The sequence below is a fragment of the Papio anubis genome, chromosome 7 (genome assembly GCF_008728515.1).
Source record: "Papio anubis isolate 15944 chromosome 7, Panubis1.0, whole genome shotgun sequence".
Classification (NCBI taxonomy): Eukaryota; Metazoa; Chordata; class Mammalia; order Primates; family Cercopithecidae; genus Papio; species Papio anubis.
The window spans coordinates 159,351,869-159,376,870 of NC_044982.1; the positions used below are offsets into that span (position 1 = coordinate 159,351,869).

Here is a 25,002-nt window from a genome sequence, read left to right on the forward strand (position 1 = left end):
TGATGAAGGGTAAAGTCCAGACTGGGGAAATTGAACATAACTGAAAAAAAACACACCATCCTTAGCTTCCCGAGGCTCACAATGGTATGCAGGGCTCAGTTTGAGTGTGTGGATTGGAAACAGTTGCTTGACTGTGAAAAACAGAAACAATCTTTGGTCATGCTCATTCCCATCCTCAGTCCTGGATTTGGCTGCTATGTGCATGATCCATCCTAGCAGTGATGGTGGAAGAGACATGGAGGGATACTAGATCTGTAAGAGCATGGTTTGCCCTTTCTCTGAACTGGTGCTTCCCAGTGACTCACAGTGGCTAACAATGGGCTGGATAATGGCGTTTTCTTTACACAGAAGCAAAGTCTGATCTCGCTACCCGTAATGCTTCACCATTACCTAAAGTAGATTATTTCTGCTGAATTCACCACTGAACTGTGAACCTTAAAAGTAACCAAAAATATTTCACTCCAAAACATCCTTCTTTGACATCTATTGAAATGGTTATTCAAAAAATGTGTGTGGTAAAATAACTAGCCAGGCTTTCTCTGCATCCCATCCCTTGTCCAAATACAGGAAAAATTAACTCCAACTCAGGTAACCCTCCATTCTCTCCCAGGGCAGCTGCGCCATTACCTGAGACACTTTCATCTGCATAACAAGATAGCTTTGGTTTGCTAGGCTTTCCTCCCTTCATCCTCCAATAACCTGTGATGCCACCTCCCCCAGAGCCCAGAGAAACTTGGTCCCACGACGTTGTTCTTTAGCTCTTTCATTTTCCCTGAAAATCATTCACTCCTATGAACCCCCATATTCCCTCTCCCCAAGGAAGAGGGTGTTTAAGTGACAACCATCTTGTCTGTCTTTGTGTTTCTATACTTTTTATGCCTCCCATGCACACATGTGCATGTTAATAAATTTGTATGCCTTTCTTCTTGTTAATCTATTATCAGTTTGTTTTATTAGGCTCAAAGGATCGAATTTTCAGGGGAAAAATTTAAACTTCCTTACAACCACAACTGCCACAATGACTGTGAAGCTGACATTTTCTACACCATAAAATCCGTATGAAAGTCTTTGACTTACAAGTATTTAGCATTTGCTTGAGTGAACCACATAAATCTCAGCCCTAAGGATAATCTCTCAGAACATCATCAAAAAGATAATGGTGGGTTACAAGGAAGACGCAGCATCCAGGGTTTCACAATAAAATGTAAAACATTCAGAGATAGCCCTTCATACAACGAGAGTGCTGAATAATAACGATGATCTCATTTAAATTTATGTATCAGATAATGAAATGAAATGGCCCCATCATTTCCAGAGGAATTTGTAGAAATCACTGGTTTCATTATTTCATGTCCTGTGCTCTAGAGCTCACCTGGCGTGTAAACGGTCTCATTTATATCCTGTGTTCCTTTCACATCCCTTACACCCTCATCACCATAGTCACTAATGTACTTTAATGAGAGCAAAGCATGGGGAGACTCAAATGAACCAATAAAAATAGAAGGGATAAAGTATTATTAGATGGAATGAATACAAAACTAAAATTATGCTATGTGAAGTGCTGTTGATTTTATTGATGCAGGCTTACAAAGGCATGCCAAATTCATGTTTTAGCTGCCCATGAATAATGCCAGTAGCAAATCATTTTCTCTAGTAAGACATCACTACTATCTTTTCTTCAGGGTCCAAATTTCCAAATTAATAACCATTTTTATTAACTTTTTTGGATGAAGCAACTACAGTTAGAAATAGTTTCTCCCTCCAGTCCCCATTTATTTCTGACACACAGACTGATGAAGTCAGATATAATTCTAACATTGTTATATAATCAGATTTCTGTCTGGCAGTGGTTGAGTTTGGGGGCATTTTTTTTAACCAATTTACATGCAAGCTTTAAAAGTGGAAAATTTAAATTTTTAAATGAGGCATAAAAGTGGAAGCAAAAGTTAGTTTCAGCATAGTAAACAGCAGAGAGCTGAAAAAAAAAGTGAAAAATTGGTTTCCTGAAGGGGAATACAGTAAGCGAGAGGAAACAAGAGGAGAGGAAGACGCGAGAGGAGAGAGCGATGGAGAGGTCTCCAGAGGCTGTTCGTCCTGTTAGCCAGCTCAGATGGGACCTCCTTAAGATCTGCTGCACAAGAAGCACTTTCCTACGTGTTCCCAGGAAGCACAGGTGGCAAGAGCAGCTTACAGGTGCCCCTGCATTCCACAGGTGGGACGGCAAATAGACTTATTTTTCTCGATACTGAATGCTATGTCCAAAAGCTTGCTGGAGAGGAGACTGCCCGTAGGCTCCTGTTTTCACTTTTCAGTTCCAGTGCTGATGGCAAAAATCTCAGTTTTGAAATGATGAAGAAAGAACCAACCATATGCTGTATCCTCCACACCTCCTGCCATCATCTCCAGAGTCTCTGTCTGTATAAGAGCAATAATTCTTATTTATTGAACATTTAAAATATGCCAAGAACAATATGAGGCTTCATAGACATTGTCTTATTATATCTTCACAATGACCATGTGAAGGAGGCATTGTATATCCTGGTTTTCAAATGAGGAAGCTAAAAGGCTCAGGTCTGTCCAGGTTCTAACCACTGTGCCCAGTGCCTCCCCAACACACATCCTAGCTTTACAGGTTCCCACGGGCTCAAAACTGGACTAACATGGTATGGTGGAAAGTGTTAATGAGTGGAAAACCCATTTGCCATAATCCTGAGAATGTTATTGAACGCCTCTGATCCTAAATACTTTTATCTATGAATAGGAAGAATTATATCCACGTAGTTTAGCAAATTTCACTAAGGATTAAATGAAATATTGTTAGTAAAAGCACTCGGTCCACATGAGCTCAACACGTGTTCCTCTCCTGGTGCAGGGATAGCCTCCACTCTGCCTCAGCAACTGCCTGTGGCCACTGAGCCCTGCCCCATTTCAAACAGCATCCTCTGAAAAGCCCTTCTCTAGCCATAGTCCAGGCGCACATGACACTTCCCCAAATCCACGCTTCAGCCTTGTGTGGCAAGAGCCTCCCGGCCAACACCTGGGGCTCCTCTCTCTGGCTTCCCAAACTCAGCATGGACTCCTGCTAATTCGTCACCAGTGCAGATGCCTCTATTGCTTTGTCTCTGTGTCCTAAGTTCCCTCGGAACCTAAAATGGTGTAGACCCTCTCAAAATGCAAAACCAGAAAAATGCAGACCTTGCAGCCCTAGCCCAGACCTGCTGAACCAGATCGCTCTATGTTGGACTGGAGAATCCGAATTTTAACAGACTTCCCCCAGTGAGCCATGGATTCATGAAGGCACAGGATAAAACACATCGACCTTAGAAAGAAGAGGCTGACATTTCCTTTCCAGTGTTAGGTGTGAAAGAAGTTTCTGGGGATTGTACTGTTATGCAGATGTTTTGCTGTGATGTTAAGTGTCATAATCATAACAATGTATATGAACAAATAACAATAGTAATGCTTTTTATTGTAGTAGGAAGTTAGAAAATAAACAGAAAGTAGGCTGAATGTGGAAATTACCAGATAATAGGGTCAGCCAGAAAAGAAATTCAATCAAATGTTTCCAAATACTCTCCTCCAGAGAGAGAACGAGAGAGATTGCTGTAAAATTCCAATTTCTGAAGACTGTAACAGAGTAGCACGTGACAATGTGTATATAACATGTCATCTCACAGAATGAAAAGAACTTGCATTAAAAGAATCAGACTTCAGATCCACCAACTCAATAGAATTTCCCTGCCCACAAGACGGGATTGCTCAACACCCCTGAGTGTGGTTGTTATTTCTTCCAAGTTTTTATTAGAAAAATATTCAAATAAACAAAAGAGTTGGAAGGCAAGTATAATGAATGCCAAAGTACTCTTCATCTAGATTCAATCCTTGTTAAAATCCTACCATGGTTGCCATCTCTCTAAATATATGTGTGTTTGTTGTCTGTGCACTTGTGTACACTGAGTCATCTGAAATTATGTTCCAACACTTGAGCTCCAAATACTTCTTAGCATGCAAGAATAATTCTTAGCATGGAAGGTAGTTCTCTAAAATCATTTAATATACATTCTATTTTCAAATGTTCCAAATCATATCCTTTATTTTTTAGTTGTTTTTTTCTTTGAATCCCCCAAAAGGATCCAATCAAAGGTCATGCATCGGTTGCATCACAAGCCTCTTTAGTCTTGTAATCTAGAACCTACAATAGTCCCCCCATTTATGTTACAACGTGGACTCTCTGAAGAGTCCAGCACCACTGTCTTGTAGCATGTTCCACATTCTGGATCATTCCTCATTCCTGTATCCTTTATTTTTCCTATAAACTGTACATTATGTCTGGAGACTTACTACTTCCAGATTAAACATTTTGGAAAAAATACCACACAGGTGATGTAGGTGCTTCCTATGGCATTACATCAGGAAGTGCATACTTTCAGGTTTTCCCTTCCTAGGTCTAGCTACATGTGATCATTTGGTTAGAGTGGTGACTGCTTACTCTATGAACTTAAACATTACATTTTCCTCTTTGAAGTTGTAAAGGAATTGAAGAGGTGATACTTTGTCACTGTGTAAATATTCTATTCCCCCAAAATCTTTTTTATTTTTTGAGATGGGGCCTCACTCTGTTGTCCAGATTGTAGTGCAGTGACAAGATCTCAGCTCACTGCAACCTCTGCCTCCTGGGCACAAGCGATGCTCCCACCTCAGCCTCTCGAGTAGCTGGGACTACAGGCACACACCACCATGCCTGACTAATTAAAAAAAGAAAAAATTTTTTTTTTTTTTGTAGAGATGAGGTCTCACTATATTGGCCAGGCTGGTTTCCAACTCCTGGGCTCAAGCGATCCTCTCACCTTAGCCTCCGGAAGTGCTGGGATTACATACAGGTTTTAGCCACTGTGCCAAGCCCCTCCAAAATCTTTCACAGAACAGTTTCAGCCTTCATTGATAATTCTCTCAGTATCAGTCATTACATTTGGGTTTGCAAAATGGTTATTTTCACATTCTATTATCCTTTCTGCTTTTATTATGCGACATTATTTTTTAAAGAAGGGCTTCCCTTTTTCTCTTTTTGTTGAAATGGCATTCTGAATTCATAAATTTTCATTCAGTATCTAGTAATCTAGATATTAGATTTTAGTTATTAGTTATTAATATGGCTGTGTAAATATTATCTCAGTGAATAAATAAAACACTGTGGATACATACAAGGGAATATTATTCAGCCTAAAAAAAAAAAACAGGACATTCTGACACATGGTACAACAGAGATGGACCTTGAAGACATGGTGCTCAGTCAAATAAGTCAGTCACAAAAAGACAAATACTGTGAGACTCCATGTATGCCAGGTACGTAGAGTGGTCAAATTCATAGAGACAGGAAGTAGAAAGGTGGTTGCCGGAAGCTGGGGGGAGGGGAGAAGGGGAGTGAGTGTTTAATGGGTACAGAGTTTCAGTTTGGCAAGACAGAAAGAGCTCTGTGAATGGACGGTGGTGATGGTTGCACAACAGTGTGAATGTACTCGCTGCCACTAAACTGCATGCGCACTTAAAAACGGTTATGACGGTCAATGTTATGCTATATGTATTTTTACCACAATTTCAAAATACAGTAAAATAAATAGAATCATCTCAAAATACAGTAGCATAAAAGTAGGGTTTATTGTACTTGCCAATCCTGTGGATCAGGAATTTGAATAAGAGACAGAGGGATGGCCCATCACTGCTCATTCTCAGCCTTCAGCCAGAAGATTGGAAGGACAGAGCGGGAATGACCTGCAGTTGATTCCGGGGGTACCAGGGGCCTCAGTTACTTGCCCCATCATATCTTCTGCATGTGGTCTCTCTAGATGTGCTTGTTTTGGTTTCTTCACACCATGGGTGTCAAGGACAAGCTTTCTCAGTAAGAGAGAGAGACAGAAGTTTTAATTTTTATGACCTCATCTCAGAAGTCACATAGCATCACTGCTGTGCTCTCTAGGCTGCAGTAGCCACAGGCACAGGTCTGGATTCAAGGCAGACACATAGCGTCTTCATCTCTGTAAGAGGAATTTTAGTCACATTGTACCGAGAGCACAGAACATATGGGATCTCAGGCACACACCCACACATATGCACACACACACACAGGCATGCATAGCCATCATAGAAAATACTTGTTGCCCATAAGGTGCAACTATCAATTACATTCATTATCCTGTGTTGCTCAGATTGTCCCAATCCTGCCAGTGTGAGCCCTTTCAAATACGGGGTTCGTATCCTCTTTTCGTCACTCTATGATTCTTTGTGGCTTCCTTGCCTTCTGGCTCCACAGGGCATCTCAGGCTCATTTTGTTCTTTTCCTGTCCAAGCTGGTCTCAGCATTTCTCAAGGAAGCCTGGTTGTCTTGATGTGGGAAATGTAGGGACTGTGTGTGCTCCCTTCTATTGAGACGTCATTGCTTCTAACCCCTTTCAGGAGACAGAGCTAGGAATATCTTTTTCAAACCAGGAATCCATACTTGTGGTATTTGCAATTAAAGTTTAATACCATAGGCCCGGTGCAGTGACTCCCACCTGTAATCCCAACACTTTGGGAGGTTGAGGTGGGAGGATCACTTGGGCCCAAGAGTTTGAGAACAGCCCGGGCAACATGCTGAGACCTCACATCTACAAATGATACAATTTTTAAAAATTAATATTATAAAGTTTTTTCTTACCTTCTTTGTTTTTTAATCTTACAGTAAAATCCTGGTTCCTAATAATGTTAATATATTTATTGATTTGCTTTATCCTATAGTATACATTAAATAATTCAGAATTACAATGCCAATATTATTAACAATAAACTATCAAATGAGCTTTAAAATTTATTTTTAGTACTCATTGTCTTTAGAATATGTCCTGCTAAATATATTCAGCCAGAGAACTATATTTAAGGATTCTTTAAAATAAGTTTTTCCCAATATAGTCAGGTTATCAATTTGATACAAGTTTAGATTTATTTGTTTCAGTTTGTGTTCAATGTTAGGGTTTATTTTATTCTCTCTGATTTAACTTTTTGGAGATTTCACATATGTTTGAACATCCATACACACAAGAACACATACATACAGAGAGAGAGAGAGACACACACACACACACACACACACCCAGTTCAAAAGTCAAGTTTATCTTTAAAAGTATTTTCAGAGATGTGTCTCTGCCAATCCTGTCCCCTTTGCTCTTTCGCCTTCCACACTCCATAGCTAACCATTTTCTTATGTATCTTGTTATTGTCTTAGAGTCTCTACTATTTTCTTCATATGCAATAGTGAGCTCACACAATTGACTGCCCTACATTTCGCCATGACCTGGGAGAACGCACTGGGATGGCAGCCTCACACGACGGAGGAATCCTGGCTCCCAAGCCACTCTCTGGCGCAGTTCCCTGGACAGTATTGGGCATTTCGTGAGCCTGGCTTTCAGCCTGTGTGATGCTCTGTCATGAGATTTCAGAGCTCGGTACTGGTCTTACCCTGACCGTCTTTCCAATTCCCACTGCCACTGAGGTTACCTTAGAAAAGCATCCGTAGTGGAGCAGCTGGTACATAGTCCATCCCTGCTCCAGTCCTCTCCCAGACGCTGTGAAATCCCTCATTGTTTCTTTTCTGGGCCACTGAACTAGCTTCCCAGCAAGCTTTGATTCCTGTTCTTTTACATATTAATGCAACCTTTATTTTCCCAAACAAAAGTGTAGTGAGGGGCTTTCTCTGTCTCCCAATGCCATTTTCATAGTATGTATCACTCCCTGACTATCATCCGAAAGCCCCTCGACTCTCATCCACCCATCCAAACCTGGCCACCCCGTGTCCTCTCTCCCATTCATTCATTGATCACATCAGCTCTGGATCGACCACCCTCCTTGCCACCCACAGTGACGCTGTTTGCCTCGGTCCCTCACCATTCTCATGGATGACCCATCTGATGTGGTCTGGGTGTTTTGTCCCCTCCAAATCCCATGTTAAATGGGACTCCCAAGGTTGGAGGTGAGGACTGGTGGGAGATGTTTGTGTCATGAGGGTGGATACCTCATAAATGGCTTGGTGCCATCCCCGTGGTAATAAGTGATTTCTTGCTCTGTAAGTTCAGGTGGGAGCTGGTTGTTTAAAGGAGCGTGACTCTTCCTCCCTTCTCTCTTGTTCCCGCTGTTGCCGTGTGACGGCTGGCTCCCCCTTTGCCTTCCATCATGATAGTAAGTTTCCTGATGCCTCACCAGAGGCAGATACTGGTGCCATAATTCCTGTACAGCCTGCCAAACCACGAGCCAATTAAACATCTTTTCTTTATAAAGTACCCAGTCTCAGATATTTCTTTACAGTAATACAATAACTGCCTAACACACCACCTAAAACTCAGCCTCTTTGTTTCTTGACCTCCACATCCTAATAATTTTTATTTTCTCTCCACTACCCATTTACTTATAAGGAAGCAGTAAATATCACAATTAAAAGTTTAAATCTTCTACCAATGAACTTAAGTATCTACTAGATTCTTCTTATGTGATCAGTGGAATGCATATTACTCATATTCTTTTTAAGTGTATGTAAGAAATTCCTTATATGAGTTTGAAGGGATGACAAGTAAACGTTTTTCGTTCTTTATAAAGGCTCATGCATCTAGAGAGAGCTGATCCCAGCAGCTTGATTGACTGATTTACGCAGAGCTAATGGAGCACACTTATGAGTAATGAATAATGATGGGTGCAAGCTTGGAAACCAATGCTCCCACCATGCTCAATTGCTGCGCAAGACAGGGAGCAGGTCTAAGAAGGGAACGGGATGTCTGGAGAGAGTCAGGGGCCCTGTGGGTTGGCCAAAGCACACAAGAAGGGCAGAGTAGACACAGCAGTCATGGAAAAGAAATAAAGAATCTCCAGGAAGAAGCATGTCCAATCAAGGTGTCTTCGTGTGAAACGCTTTATGCTATGTTAGTCCTCTTCACTCTCTCCCCAACACAGTCTTCAGTGATTTCTTCATTTTCAACAAAGCTCTTGTACAGAGGGAATGCTGTGAACTAAATATTTGCGTCTCCCCAAAATGTGTATGTTGAAATCCTAACTGCCAAGGTGGTAGCATTGGGAGGTGGGGCCCTTATAAAAGCTTTTATAGTGCCCTTGTAAAAGCTCCCTTGCCCCTTCAGCCATTTGAGAACATAGCAAGAAGGCACCGTCTATGATGCCCTCACCAGACACTGAATCTGCTGGCACTTTCATCTAGGACTCCCAAGCTCCAGAACTGTGAGTAATAAATTTCTGTTGCTTGTTAGCCATTCAGTCTAAGGTAAGTTGTTATAGTAGCTCAGGTCTAGGGGACAGCTGACCTATGAGTTATGAGCCTAATGGAGTTTACAATATCTGTTAATAGTTGTTAAATAATTAATTAAGGACCACTGATGGAGTACCAAACCCCAGCCTGTCATGAGGTACTCACCTGTCTAGGTAGCCCTGTTGCCTGCCCCATCACACCCCTGAAAACTCTTTTTTTTTTTTTGAAACAGAGTTTTGTTCTTGTTGCCCAGGCTGGAGTGCAGTGGCACAATCTCAGCTCACTGCAAGTCACCTCCCAAGTTCAAGTGATTCTCCTGCCTAAGCCTCCTGAGTAGCTGGGATTACAGGCGCGTGCCACCATACCCAGCTAATTTTTGTATTTTTAGTAGAGATAGGGTTTCGCCATGTCGGCCAGACTGGTCTCGAACTCCTGACCTCAGGTGATTCACCCACGTCAGCCTCCCAAAGTGCTGGGATTACAGGCTTGAGCCACTGTGCCCAGCTGCTGGAACCTCTTTGTAGAGAACAACCTCGAAGTCCAGTAGACATCGTTTACATTTTACCTTGGCAACATGTGATACTGAGACATGCCCCCCTTGTTGAAATATTATCTTCCTTACTTCCTTAAATCCCTTCAACAGTCCCAGTTCCATGTAAGAAAACAGAAAGTCTAGGTATTTCAAGAAGAAAAAAAAAATTAATCCAAGAAATTAGTTGCATAATAGAAATCACTGGATGAACTACAGAAGCAGAGGTCAGTGGACTTCTGCTGAGATGCAGAGCTTACAGGCATGTCGACAAAGCAGGATCCAGAGGCAGGGAGGCTGCTGCTGTGGTCACACTGTGCCCTCCACACCCACCTCTCTGTACAGAGCTGGTGACAACCCGCCGGAATGCTGAGTCCAGCCGTCACAACCACCCCGACTCCCAGGGCCTGCAGCTCTGCCAGCAGGACCAGCAGGAGAAAGGTGGCCTCTGCTTTCCTGCAGCTGTCCATGCCCACCAGCTGTCCATATCCACCAGCTGTCCATGTCCACCAGCTGTCCATATCCACCAGCTGTCCATATCCACCAGCTGTCCATGCCCACCAGCTGTCCATGCCCACCAGCTGTTCATGCCCACCAGCTGTCCATATCCACCAGCTGTCCATGTCCACCAGCTGTCCATGCCCACCAGCTGTCCATATCCACCAGCTGTCCATGCCCACCAGCTGTCCATATCCACCAGCTGTCCATGCCCACCAGCTGTCCATATCCACCAGCTGTCCATGTCCACCAGCTGTCCATATCCACCAGCTGTCCATGTCCACCAGCTGTCCATATCCACCAGCTGTCCATATCCACCAGCTGTCCATATCCACCAGCTGTCCATGTCCACCAGCTGTCCATATCCACCAGCTGTCCATGTCCACCAGCTGTCCATATCCACCAGCTGTCCATGTCCACCAGCTGTCCATATCCACCAGCTGTCCATGTCCACCTAACTGCAGAAGCTAACTATGATTTCAGGCCTTAGTTGCAAGGGCATCTGGGAAATGTTTCTGCTGCTTGTTTACGTATGTTCCAATGTCTCACACTGGAGAAACGGTGACACGCAGGTGGAGTGCCGGTCCACTGTGTCTGTCCAACTCACTGCATGTTCTTCCTGCTTCCAGGACCACAGCCCTTCCTCCAGTCTTGGTTCCTTACAGGCATCTTGAACCCATTTCATGGTCTACATACTTGTTGGGCTATTTTACTTTCTTTCTTGTTTCCAACTCCCATCTACTTGCTAGCACATCTCAAGCCAGGGTTGCTACCACAGATCCATCCCTGAATGTCTCACTGAAATCTCCCCTAGGACGTCTCAAAAACTTCAAGCTCTGTGTGCCAAGAGCTAAACAGATCACATGCCCCCAGATAAACATACCTGTGCCGTGGCCCCTAAGTCAGGCCACAACACTGCTGTTTATCCCACTGCAAAGTCTGGACCCTTTGCACCTGGTTTTAATTTAATTGTTTTTTACTTCTCATGCCCAGACCAATTGCTATGAACTCCACCTGTATTGAAGCCATTCCACTGCGCTGCTTTGTCTCCCTCCGACACATGCTCCGTATCATGGTCAATGTCTGAAATGCAGGAGCTGAAACTGTGTCATCTTCCTCCTTAAAATCAATGCTGGGCTGGGCGCGGTGGCTCACGCCTGTAATCCCAACACTTTGGGAGGCCGAGGTGGGTGGATCACCTGCAGTCAGGAGTTCAAGAGCAGCCTGGCCAAAATGGCAAAACCCTGTCTCTAGTAAAAATACAACAACAACAACAAAATAGCCGGGCATGGTGGCAGGCACCTGTAATCCCAGCTACTTGGGAGGCTGAGGCAGGAGAATCTCTTGAACCTGGGAGGAAGAGGTTGCAGTGAGGTGAGACAGTGCCATTGCACTCCAGCCTGGGTGACAAGAGTGAAACTCTGTCAAAAAAAAAAAAACCAATGCTTCCTGAAATGAAACATAAACCTTTGCTATGACTTAAATTGCACATCATGATCTGATCCATGCTCACCCTCTCAGCCACATTACCTGCTTCTCTCCCATTGTTTCACCCTGAACCTTAATAAGCTGTCTTCAGCTTCCCAAATGCACCAAGCTCTCTCCCACCAACACAGTTGTGCACATTCTGCTCTGTCTACCCTGACCTGTTTTCCTAACTTCGCCCACCTCTTTCCTGACATCCTTGACTGTCAGCTTAGCTGTCCCTAGGAAGCATTTCTCAAGCTGGCAGATCGGAGTAGGAGGACCTTTAATATCCTCCCAGGAGCCTGGTCCTGATGCCTGTATGATCTGGGGACTTGAAGCTCAGAGACAGCAGGAACAGTCCTGTGGAGCTGGCAAAGCCTGGCCCACAAGAAGCCTCTCCGAAGAATGCCGTTTCTCAGAACCTGTCGATGGCCCAGCATTTCCTGCCAGTTAAATCCCATATTCCAGAGCCTTCCTACGATAACAACTGTGCAGCCTGCAGCCATGTGTCTTGGCTCTGCAGCTGCCCTCCCTGTGAAGAGCTCACCCTTGTCTCAGTGCCTGAGAGTGCATTGCAGCTTCTCGCATCTGTGTTTTCACTGATACACTCTTTTTCTGGGGTTTTCTACCTTCTCCTTTCAGGCTGCCAGAACCCTTCTCAGGCTTCGAATCCTGCACCAAGCAAACCTCTTCCACAGAGCTTTTCCGTATTCCCTCGGCAGGGCTTGGTTCTCCGTCTTTGGGCCCATCAGCACTTTGTCTCACCTTCGCTGAGGCCCACTGAACTCTACCCCAACACTGGCTTTTCCTCCCACCCAGACTGAAAGACAAAAGTGCGCAGGTGTAATGTCCGACGAATCCCCGTGTTTCATGGAGCAGATGGTCACAAGAGCCACTTAGCAAAGACTAAAGGTCATTCTTTATAAATATCCTAAAAAGCAAGGAAACTGCTCTTCTGACTATCAGAGAAGAAAAGATGTATCAATAAACCACAGAATTCCTTACAGCCTTTGAAAAACTAGTCTGATTCATGTGACGCGATGGGAGGGGACACATTCCTCTCTAACTACTGATGTGGAGAGAAATCTCTGGTCTCACTTCTGCCCTCACCATTTTATAATTAAACAACTTCAATGGAATACCAGGATAATCACTGCACAGTATTAGATAGATTTCTTTACTGAAAGAAATCTGTGTGAGTAATGAAAGAAACAAGAGAAATCCTCTCATATTTATGTGTATTAGAAGGAGAGCAGTTGGAATTAATGAAAAGTCAAAATCCAGATGCATGAGTACCAACCAGCAATGTGTATTGCAAACTGTCCCTGGCCTCATCAGAGGAATTGACCATCATTTCTTCACAGCCTGCAGACCAGAGAAGGATATAGTTATCACTATGTTACAGGTAAAAAACCTGAGACTCACAAAAGCTAAGTAACTTGTCCAAAATTACAGTCAGTGAATGGAAGGGTCTGGATTCCAACCCTGATCACTCATCTTTACCATTCTGCCGTACTTTAAGAATAAACCTGTAATTAGTATGGAGCTAAAGGAAGGGGAAATTCCTTGGGGGAGTTACTCTAATGAGTAGGTGAGAGTGATTTGTAATTAGCTTATCAAGGATTTCTAAGTAAATTAGTGTTTGCTTCTGGAAGGGGCTTGAAACTTGAAAATGGAGTTCTGTTAGGTAGGGCCACACACTCAGCTTTCCTATAGGAAGCATCCGAGATTTAATTCTGCACCTCGCTGTCTGAGTCATCCCAGGCCCTACTGTGGAGGTGAGAATTAATTAGATTTGCCTATGTGTGTTTCATCAAACTAGAAGAATAAGAAGCGTTAATCACCACCCTCTTTTCTATACTATCAATTTAATTAATTTGGGGCTGGTTTCCCTCTGAGTGGTAAAGCTTTGTGACTTTGTGATGTTAGACTCCCAGCCTCCCTTGAGCTCTGTGGGGGTGGGGGCCGCTCCCCAGGCAGCTGTCTACACTGGCGTTCTACTGTGTTCTGACAACGGAAGAGCTCACTGCGGAGGCTGCAGATCACCTGCATCAGAACCCTGCTCCTGCAACTCAGAAAGGTTAGTTCACCTATCTCCATCTGCCACAGTTTTTCTATCTGAAAAGTAGGGTTAATAAGAATCCTGACTGTTTAGGATTGACAGAAAGATGAACAGAGTTAATTCTTACCTATAGTGCAACCTCCATAAATGGTACCTATTACTATTATTGCCAGTTCTTGTAAACAGGTTGCTCAATAGATGTTTTAAATTTGGGTACTACCATTAATGGGATGTTTGGGTGTCTCCAAAATTCATAAGTTGAGGCCCAATTCCCAGTGGGCTGATGTTAGGAGATGAAACCTTTGGAAGATGATTAGGTCATGAGGATAGGGCCCTCATGAGTGGGCTTAGTGCCCTTATAAGAAGATACAGGAGAGAGCTTGCTCCTCTCTGTGCCCTCCACCATGTGAGGATACAATGAGAAGATGGCCAACTGTGAACAAGTGGTGGGCCCTCACCAGACACCGAATCTGCTGGCACTTTGATCTTGGAATTCCAGACTCCTGAACTGCAAGAAATAAATGTTGTTGTTTAAGCCATCCAGTCTCTGATATTTATTATGTCCACTTGAGGCGACTAAGATAGACATTAACAGTAAGAAGAGAAGGAAGGCAGCAAAGGAGAGAAGGAGAAAGAAGGAAGAACAAGGCATCTGGAAATTAGTTCTTTCTGGCAAGATTTTAGTTTCACTCTGAAAACTCTTTTAGAACTCACATGGCTCACTCTCCTTAAAGCTGGGTCTCCTTAAAGAATCCTTCCTTGTCTAGGACATTATAGGGCAGCACAAGTATCAGTTCTCCACAATGGAGTCAGCCCAGCAGCCACTGGAAAAACCCTGAAAACAGACTTGCACTGACCTCTAACGTGTCTATAGCACCGCCAGCCCCATCCCTGGGTCATTAGAAGGCTTCATGTTGGCACAAAAGGTGTGTAATCTGGGTAACAATAACATGAAGAAAAAACGTGACATCCTGGGGGTGATGCCAGTGATCTGGGCACTGTCATTGCTATAATTGAAAGCAAACCCAGCACTGCAGCGAAAGTAGGTCAGTCATCGGCTTGGCGCAGTCTGGATGAGAGTGGAAAGCAAACATTAAAAAAAAAAAATGACATGAAGGTAAACAACGTTTTATAATAGTTCAGCAAGAAATCGACTGGGATTCCACGTAGTTGTGTCTGCATATTAAAAGGTAGCCTCATCAGTGCCGTGGTAGCTCAGACAATATTTCATAACAGTGGAATTTCAGAGCACAGGGGACATTTTGTTCCAGTTCTTAGTTGATGCTGTCTTTGTTTAAGTAACGAACACATCGATCCAAATACAAGCTCAACTTTTTCCTTGTCGGGAGACAATTGCCTTCATATCCAGAGCAGGGATGGGTGCTTGGTGAAATCCCTGACCGCACACCTCCAAGGTTTTATTTACAACAAATCAGTCATGGAAACTAAAGCTGGCTGGGGCCACCAGTGGAAACTGGAGAAAAGGGCTTATATGTCAGGGCCCCTTCCTGTGGCTTCTCTTGTAGATGGACAAAAAGAGAAGTGCTAGTCCTACTAGTTCTGTGCAAGGAGTAGATGCGGGACTTTGTAAACAGACAAACAGGGCTAGAATCCCAGCTCCTCCCTCGCTACTTAACTAAACTTGAGCAAGCTAATTCCTGAAGTCTTGATTTTCCTCACTATAAAATGTATATAATAATAAATTAAATGAGATCATATACACATATGATACATACACATATACACATATTACACACACATATAAAGTTCTTGTTATGCTACAGGCATCCGATCAATGGAAACGACTGAGTTTAGTGCTTTGTTCACGTGTTTCCAGGGGATGCCTCCTACCTGCTCCTGAGACCGGTCTCAGGAGCAAGAAAAGCCCATTATGCTTGAGACCAGAAAAAACAAAAGCAAGCCCAGATCCTTTACCTGCACCATTTTCAGGAGGGACTGAGGGAAAGAAAACCAGAGTGGAGCTGTTGCCATGCCAGCAAGCAGGCACGTCACTCAAATGCACCCACACAGCTCCCCAAGCTGGCATGACCCCTGAGTCAAATTTCTTCATCCCCTCCACCTGCCTGTCTGTGAAAATGTTTTGTCTTAAAGTGTATTCCCCCTGGAAGAATGAAACACCTTTTATTGGGTGTCAAATGCCCCTCTGTGGTGTCTAGCATGGCTTTTGCTTTGTTTTCTGCCTCTTCCAGGCACTTAGGAGGGACAGGAGCTGTATTCTCTGCCATCTGCCCCACCTCGGAATAGGGCAGGGTGGGCGTGAGGGCCGGAGATGCTCAGGAGCTTCCTGGGACGCATTTTGGTGACAAGAGTGGAGAAAGCAACTGACCAGAGGCATTTAAAAATGTCCCACACATCTCTATATCTCCAGGCTGTACTCTTCCGCTGCTGGAACCAGGGAGGCTGGACGGCTTGGTCCCAGGAGGTATTCCCCACAGCCCAACATGCCGGCTGTGCCAGACTGCAGTCAGAGTGCCTCTCCAGGCCTGACCTTGAGCCCTCCCTCCTCACTGGGCAGGGCCTCCCTACAGGAACTCCAGCAACTCCAGCCAGGGGCTCAGGGATAGAACTCTGAGCTCCCTGGGCCTGAGCCCCTAGCGGGAAGGGTGGCTGTAGTCTCCACAAACCAGCAGACTTAGTCTTTTCTCCTGCTAGTTTTGAGGAACCCAGGCAGTGCAAAAGAGTGAGTTTCCCCCCAGCACAGCCACTTCTTCCACCAAGGGACAGCCAAGTGCTTGGTTAAACTGGTCCTGCTCCCCTTGCCACCCCACTGGGTGAGACCCTTCAACAGGAGTTGGCAGACACCGCACACAGGAGCATTCCTACTGGCATCAGGTTGGTGTCCCTCAAGGTCAGAAGTCCCAGAGGAAGGAGCAGGCACCCATCTTTGCTGTTCTCCAGCCTCCTTGAATGACATCTCCAGGTGCAGGAGTGAACCAGATGAATAGGGCCTGAAGTGAGTCCCCAGCAAACCACACTGACCCTACAGAAGAGGGATCTGACTATTGAAAGATAAACAAACAAACAGAAAGCAACAACAACAGCATCAACAAAAAAGTCCCCACAAAACCTCATCTGAGGATCAGCAGCCTCAAAGATCGAAACTAGACAAACCCATGAAGATGAGAAAGAATCAATGAAAAAAAATGCTGAAAACCCAAAAGGCCAGAGTGCCTCTTCTCCTCCAAATGACTGCAATACCTCTCCAGCAAGGGCACAGAACTGAACAGAGAATGAGATGGATGAATTGACAGAAGTAGGCTTCAGAAGATGAATAATAAAAAACACTGCTGTGGAAAAGGAGCATGTTCTAACTCAATGCAGAGAAGCTAAGAACCTTGATAAAAGGTTACAGGAGCTGCTCACTATAATAACCACTTTAGAGAGGAACGTAAATAACTGGATGGAGCTGAAAAACACAGCATAAGAACTTTGTGAAGCACACACAAGTATCAATAACCAAATCAATCAAGCAGAAGAAAGAATATCAGAGATTGAAGACCATCTTGCTGAAATAAGGCAGGCAAACAGGATTAGAGAAAAAAGAATGAAAAGGAATGAACAAAACCTGCAAGAAATATGGGACTATGTAAAAAGACCAAATCTACAATTGATTGGTGTACCAGAAAGAGATGGGGAGAATGGAACCAAGTTGGAAAACACCTTTCAGGATATTATCCAGGAGAACTTCCCCAACCTAGCAAGACAGGTCAACATTCAAATTCAGGAAATACAGAGAATACCACTAAGATACTCCACAAGAAGATCCACCCAAAACACATAATCATCAGCTTCTCCAAGGTTGAAATGAAGGAAAAACTGTTAAGAGCAATCAGAGAGAAAGATCAGGTCACCTACAAAGGGAAGCCCATAAGACTAACAGCAGATCTCTCAGCAGAAACCCTACAAGCCAGAAGAGAGTGGAGGCCAATATTCAACATTCTTAAAAAAAAAGAATTTTCAACCCAGAATTTCATATCCAGATGAACTAAGCTTCATAAGCAAAGGAAAAATAAAATCCTTTTCAGACAAGCAAATGCTGAGGGACTTTGTCACCACCAGGCTTGTCTTGCAAGAGCTCCTGAAGGAAGCACTAAATATGGAAAGGAAAAACTGGTACCAGCCACTGCAAAAACACACCGAAATATAAAGACCAATGACACCATGAAGAAACTGCATCAACTAGTGTGCAAAATAATCAGATAGCATCATGATGACAGGATAAATTTACACATAACAATATTAACCTTAAATGTAAATGGGATAAATGCCCCCAATTAAAAGACAGAGACTGGCAGATTGGATGAAGATTAAAGACCCATGGGTGTGCTGTATTCAAGAGACCCATCTCACATGCAAAGACATACATAGGCTCAAAATAAAGGGTTGGAAGAAAACTTACCAAGCAAATGGAAAGAAAAAAAAAAAAAAAAAAAGCAGGGGTTGCAATCCTAGTCTCTGACAAAACAGACTTTAAACCAACGAAGACCAAAAAAGATAAAGAAGGGCATTACATAATGGTAAAGAGATCAATGCAATAAGCTCACTATCCTAAATATATATGCACCCAATAGAAGAGCACCCAGATTCATAAAACAAATTCTTAGAGACCTACAGAGACTCCCACACAATAATACTGGGGGACTTTAACACCCCACTGTCAATATTAGATCAACAAGACAGAAAATTAACAAGGATATCCAGGACTTGAACTCAGCTCTGGATCCAGTGGACCTAACAGACATCTACAGAACTCTCTATCCCAAATCAACAGAATATACATTCTTCACAGTGCCACATGGCACTTATTCTAAAATTGACCACATAATTGAAAGTAAAACACTCCTCACTTAGAAAATGCAAAAAAAAAAAAAAACCGAAATCATAACAAATAGTCTCTCAGACCACAGAGCAATCAAATTAAACTCAGGATTCAGAAACTCACTCAAAACAACACAAGTACAAAGAAATTGAACAACCTGCTCCTGAATGACTCCTGGGTAAATAATGAAATTAAGGCAGAAATCAAGAAGTTATTTGAAACCAATGAGAACAAAGAGACAATGTAGTAGAATCTCTGCAACACAGCTAAAGCAGTGTTAAGAGGAAAATTTATAGCACTAAATGCCCACATCAGAAAGCTAGAAATATCTCAAATTGACACCCTGACATCACAATTAAAAGAAGTAGAGAAGCAAGAGCAAACAAATTCAAATCTAGCAGAAGACAAGAAATAGCTAAGATCACAGTAGAACTGAAGGAGATAGAGACATGAAAAGCCATTCAAAAAATCAATGAATCCAGGAACTGGTTTTTTGAAAAAATTAATGAAATAGACTATTAGCTAGACTAATAAAGAATAAAAGAAAGAAGAATCAAATAAACAAAATAAAAAATGATAAAGGGGATATCACCACCGACTCCACAAAAATACAAACTACTATTAGAGAATACTATAAACACCTCTATGCAAACAAACTAGAAGATATGGATAAATTCCTGGACACATGCACCCTCACAAGACTAAGCCAGGAAGAAGTAGAATACCTGAATTCTACTTCTTAAATTGAGGCAATAATTAATAGCCTACCAACCAAAAAAAAAAAAAAAAAGTCCAGGACCAGATGGATTCACAGCCTATTCACAGTCTAATCTTGCCAGAGGTACAAAGAGGAACTGGTACCATTCCTTCTGAAACTATTTCAGACAATTGAAAAGGAGGGACTCCTCCCTAAATCATTTTACAAGGCCAGCATCATCCTGATACCAAAACCTTGCAGAGACACAACAAAAAAACGAAAACTTCAAGCCAATATCCCTGATGAACATTGATGCAAAAATCCTCAATAAAATACCAGCAAACCAAATTCAGCAGCACATCAAAAAGCTTATCCACCAGGATCAAGTTGGTTTCATCCCTGGATGCAAGTCTGGTTCAACATACACAAATCAAAAAATGTAATTCATCTCATAAACAGAACAATGACAAAAACCACATGATTATCTCAATAGTTGCAGAAAAGGCCTTTGATAAAATTCAACATTCCTTCATGTTAAAAACTTTCGATAAACTAGGTATTGGTGGAGCATATCTCAAAATAATAAGAGCTATTTATGACAAACACACAGCTAATATCATACAGAATGGGCAAAAGCTGGAAGCATTCCCTTTGAAAACCAGCACAAGGCAAGGTTGCCCTCTCTCACCTCTCCTATTCAACTTAGTATTGGACGTTCTGGCCAGGGCAATTAGACAAAGAAAGAAATAAAGGTATTCAAATAGGAAGAGAGGAAGTCAAATTGTCTCTGTTTGCAGATGACATGATCCTGTATTTAGAAAACCCCATCATCTCAGCCTAAAAACTCCTTAAACTGATAAACAACTTTAGCAAAGTCTCAGGATACAAAATCAACGTGCAAAAATGACAAGCTTTCCTATACACCAACAATAGACTAGCAGAGAGCCAAATCATGAATGAACTCCCATTCACAATTGCTACAAAGAGAATAAAATACCTAGGAATACAGCTAACAAGGGAAGTGAAGGAACTCTTCAAGGAGAACTACAAACCACTGCTCAAGAAAATAAGAGAGGACACAAACAAATGGAAAAACATTTCATCCTCATGAATAGGAAAAATCAATATCGTGAAAATGGCCATACTGCACAAAGTAATTTATAGATTCAATGCTATTCCCATCAAACTACCATTGACATTCTTCACAGAATTAGAAAAACTATTTTAAATTTCATATGGAACCAAAAAAGAGCCAAGACGATCCTAAGCAAAAAGAACAAAGCTGGAGGCATCACACTACCTGACTTCAAACTATACTACAGGGCTACAGTAACCAAAACAATATGGTACTGGTACCAAAACAGACATATAGACCAATGGAACAGAACAGAGACCTCAGAAATAACAACATACATCTACAACCATCTATTCTTCGACAAACCTGACAAAAATAAGCAATGGGGAAAGGATTCCCTATTTAATAAGTGGTGCTGGGAAAACTGGCTAACCATATGCAGAAAACTGAAACTGGACTCCTCTCTTATACATTATGCAAAAATTAACTCAAGATGGATTAAAGACTTAAATGTAAAACCAAAAACCATAAAAACCTAGAAGGAAACCTAGGCAATACCATTCAGGGCATAGGCATGGGCAAATACTTCATGACAAAAATGCCAAAGCAATTGCAGCAAAAGCTAAAATTGACAAATGGGATCTAATTAAACTAAAGAGCTTCTGCACAACAAAAGAAACTGTCATCAGAGTGAACAGGAAACCCACAGAATGGGAGAAAAGTTTTGCAATCTACCCACCTGACAAAGGTCTAATATCCAGATTTACAAGTCCATTTTCATGCTGCTGATAAAGACGTACCCGAGACTGGGAAATTTACAAAAGAGGGAAGTTTAACTGGACTCACAGTTCCACGTGGCTGGGGAGGCCTCATAATCGTGGCGGAAGGCAAGGAGGTGCGAGGCGCATCTTATGTGAATGGTGGCAGGCAAAGAGAACTTGTGCAGGAAAACTCCCCCTTATAGTAACCATCGGATCTCATGAAGCTTATTCACTATCATGAGAACAGCATGGGAAAGATGCGCCCCCATGATTCAATTACCTCCTACTGGGTCCCTCCCACAACTCATGGGAATTCAAGATGAGATTTGGGTGGGGACACAGATAAACCATATCGGAACTGAAACAAATTTACAAGAAAAAAACAACCCCATCAAAGAGTGGGCAAAGATATGAACAGCCACTTCTCAAAAGAAGACATTTATGCAGCCAACAAACATGTGAAAAAAAACTCAACATCACTGATTGCTAGAGAAATGCAAATCAAAACCACAACGAGATACTATCTCACATCAGTCAAAATGGCAATTATTAAAAAGTCAAGAAACTATGGATGTGGTTGAGGCTGTGGAGAAATAGGAATGCTTTTAAACTGTTGGTGGGAATGTAAATTAGCTCAACCATTGTGAAAGACAGTGTGGCAATTCGTCAAGGATCTAGAAATGCCGTTTGACCCAGCAATTTCATTACTGGGTGTATTCCCAAAGGAGTATAAATCATTCTACTATAAAGATACATGCATATGTATGTTTATTGCAGCACTATTTACAATAGCAGACATAGAACCAACCCAAATGCCCATCAATGATAGAATGGATAAAGAAAATGTGGCACATATACACCATACATATACACCATGGAATACTGTGCAGCCATAAAAAGGAATGAGATCACGTCCTTTGCAGAGACATGGATGAAGCTGGAAGCCATTGTCCTCAGCAAACTAACACAGGAACAGAAAACCAAACACTGCATGTTCTCAATCAAGAGTAGTAGTTGAATAATGAGAACACATGGACACAAGGATTGAAACAACACACATTGGGGCCTGTGGGGGTGGGACGGGGTTTATGGAGAGCACCAGGACACTAGCTAATGCATACAGGGCTTAATACCTAGGTGAAGGGTTGATAGCTGCAGCAAACCACCATGGCACGCATATATCTATGAAACAAACGTACACGTTTGCACATGTATCCTGGAACTTAAGGTAAAATTTAAAAAACTAAAAAGTCCCACACGGAGATAATTTTACAAAAGTAAGGCGCCGATGGGGACGCTGGCGCCCGCTGAAGTTTGGGTGCCCTCCCGACACGCTGGGGCCCAATCCATGTGGGGCCCTCAAGAGTGGAATCCCCACAAGGTCCCAGGACCTCCTGGCTGCTCAGCCAGTGGTAGGCCCAGGCAGGAATGAGGGGCCTGCGTGGCTCCCCAGAGACCCTGTATTTAGAACTCTTTCTTGACTTTTCTTTAGAATAGAATACTCTGACTCTCAGAAAGACTTCGTGTTATAAACAATACTGTTGGGTTTTGAGGATTCGCTCTAAGCCGTATCTACTATTAATAACATCAAACCGTAATCTGAGGAAAGAATTTCCAGAGTTTGTGTCTATTTAGGCAGTTTTCACACCATGGGGACCAACTCGTCAGGGCTAAATCTATTTTCTATTTTCTCACCCACCTTTTTTTTTTTTTTCAGACAGAGTCTGGCTCTGTTGCCCAGGCTGGAGTGCAGCAGTGGGATCTCGGCTCACTGCAGCCTGGACTTCCTGGGCTCAAGTGATCTTCCTTCCTCAGCCTTCCAGGTAGCTGGGACTACTAGCATGCACCACCACGCCTGGCTAATTTTCTTATCTAAAATTTTTTGTAGAAATGGGGGTCTTGCTATGTTGCCCCGGCTGACCTCGAACTCCTAGCCTCAAGTGATATTTTCTCATCTTTTATTTCAGAATGGTCTTGAGCTGCATTCCCCTGAAGTGGACTCTGGTAATAAGATTCACCTGCATGTGACTCATCAGGGAAGGGTCCCCTACAGGGAAAGCTGTAAGGAGGTGTGGGAAGCAGAAGAGGGAAGGGGAAGGAATCAAGCCAGGGTGCAACCTCAGACAATTCCCCGCCTACCTGGTCCCCAGGAGCTCTGGAGCTGGCTTGCACCTCAGACTGTCTCCACACAGGCAGGAGAGCTAAGTATGCGCTCCCTGCACCAGTGAGTCACAGTCCACCGTTGTCCTGGGAGGAGGCGAATTCCTAAGCATTCCCAGCTTTCTGCACAGGAGACTGAAGAGTATCGAGTGATCCTCTAGCCTTTTTCTGAAAGTTTCAGGAGCTGTAGAAACCAAAGAACAAAGAAGCTGAGATAGGGGTGCACTGAAACTGAGGTTCCCAGATTTGGCAAGTGCAAATACAGGACAAATACTGCAAGGACCATGCTTGCACTAAAAATGGGCTCGCCGTTGATCTGACATTCACACCTACCTGTCTCCTGTCTCATCTGGCAATTCCAGCCAGCAGAATCAGGGTGGTGGAGGGGGCGGCGGGCGGTGCCCAGCATCTGGTGAGCCCAATACCAGGCAAAGGGTCTAGACATGGTGCCGTGAGAGGGAGCTTGCTGGTCCACAGTATTCACAAAATGTGATCTTTGTGCAAACATGTAAGGAAGACGAGCTGAACTTTCCTTAAGGCAGCCTGCTTTTTTATGCACAATGTGGTAGAAAATTTCCCACTAGTTTCCAGATTTGAATCGGGAGAGGCAAGTCTAATCCACTGTCCATGTTAAACTTTTCTTGGGTTCTTGGGTCTGCTATGTTTCATTCTGCTACAGGCTAGAAACCCCGAATTCCTTCCAAAATTGCTCCATTCCTCTGCTTCTAGAAGGTTCCAAGCAACGTCCTAGGTGTGATACTTTCACGGAAGTTCCTTGGAAATGGACCTTGTCTATCTTGGTCACGGGTGTTTCCTGTCCTAGCGTCGTGAGGGGTGCTGGGTGAGTATTTTCTGCAGGCTGAAAGTGGGGCTCCCCTTTGCCATCTGCCCTCTCAGATGTCGTCATCCTGACATAAAATTTGCATTGAATTACATTGAAATAAATAATGAAAGAAAGGGAATCAGGACTTCTTATTGTGGAGTTTTGTTATCAAAGTGTTTCCCAAGCTTCCTGTCTTTGTCCCTGATACCTGTTTCTTTCAGAGGCTCTTGTTCGTAAACCCAGATTATTTTTCTGTAGATGCACCAAAAGGTTCCCTGGATCTTTCAGGTAAATATGAACTTGCCCGGTGCTAAGCAGCACCCTGTCCAAACCTGACACTGAGGGACATTGTATCAGATTAAATAGGCAAGCAGCTCTTCATCCCAGTCGTTTACCGGAAGACACCAAACCCAGTCAATGGGCATCAAGGCGACTGTGGAGCCCCCACGTGAAAAAGGAAAAATGTCGTCCAACCGACTGGCCATTTTTATTTAATTTTTCGTTTTGAAATGATAATAAGAAGTTGCAAAAAACAGCACAGAGAGGCCCTATGTATCCTTTATCCAATTTTCCCAGTGATTACCTTTTATCTAAAAGTAGTATAATGTCACACTGGGGACGGGGCACCCTATGACTGCTGGGTGGGGCGGGAGACTCAGGCTCCCCGCTAGAGAGATGACGCTGGGGTCAGCTGCAGCTGCCTGGGCAAAAACTAAGCTTTTTGCCTAAAGAAAACTGCAGTTTACCAGGGGTAAACTGCAGCTTTTCTATGGGGTGTAGCTGGAGTTTTTGCCTAAAAGTTATCACCCTGTC

General features: G+C 43.2%; 1 long non-coding RNA gene across 2 annotated transcripts; it reads right to left on the reverse strand.

Moving 5' to 3' along the window:
* Positions 1 to 5,631: 5,631 nt before the first annotated feature.
* LOC110743659 lies at positions 5,632 to 24,520 on the reverse strand. Of its 2 annotated transcripts, XR_002522983.2 has the most exons (3): positions 23,700 to 24,520; positions 23,346 to 23,550; positions 5,632 to 6,032 (listed from the first exon to the last, which is right to left on the reverse strand). It is a non-coding gene; the product is annotated as an uncharacterized LOC110743659 (long non-coding RNA). The 2 variants fall into 2 exon arrangements; XR_002522984.2 differs by lacking the exons at positions 23,346 to 23,550; positions 23,700 to 24,520 and adding an exon at positions 7,915 to 8,033.
* Between the last annotated feature and the right edge of the window lie 482 nt (positions 24,521 to 25,002).